Below are 536 nucleotides of genomic sequence, written 5' to 3' on the forward strand. Positions count from 1 at the left end.
TGCATCTATCTCATGGAGACCGGGCACCATTTTTTTCTCCCTGGAATTTAATTGGTAGCTGTTTAAACCCATATCTTCAATTAAGTGACGAGACTCAAAGGGGGTCTTGCCACCTAAGGTACCTCCTGCTGCCGCATCCAAGAGTTTCTTTGTACTCGGATTCAGACTGATGTAAAAGGTCTGAACAATTGTCCACTTCGGGAATATGTGTTGCGGGTAATTTCTCAGGATCTCCTTGAACATTTCCCATGTCTCAAGTAGAGACTCCAATTCCAATTGTACAATGGATGAGATCTCATTCCTAAGCTTTGCAGATTTTTCGGGAGGAAAATAACGGCCAAGAAGATCTTCTCCCATGTGGTAATTGATGCTCTAGGTAATGAGTGTAGCCACTGCTTTGCTCTGCCTTTCAAGAAAATTGGGAAGGCCCTCAACTTGATGGCATCATCCGTTACCCCATTTATCTTCAGTATATCACACACCTCGAGAAAGTTCTCTATATGACTGTTTGGATCCTCATCTGCCAAACCATTAAA

At 42.9% G+C, this 536-nt stretch overlaps 1 non-coding gene across 1 annotated transcript; it reads left to right on the forward strand.

Moving 5' to 3' along the window:
* Positions 1–202: 202 nt before the first annotated feature.
* Positions 203–309, forward strand: LOC120252442. The gene has a single exon (XR_005533972.1). It is a non-coding gene; the product is annotated as a small nucleolar RNA R71 (small nucleolar RNA).
* Positions 310–536: the final 227 nt, after the last annotated feature.

This window comes from Dioscorea cayenensis, chromosome 20 (genome assembly GCF_009730915.1).
Source record: "Dioscorea cayenensis subsp. rotundata cultivar TDr96_F1 chromosome 20, TDr96_F1_v2_PseudoChromosome.rev07_lg8_w22 25.fasta, whole genome shotgun sequence".
Classification (NCBI taxonomy): domain Eukaryota; kingdom Viridiplantae; phylum Streptophyta; class Magnoliopsida; order Dioscoreales; family Dioscoreaceae; genus Dioscorea; species Dioscorea cayenensis.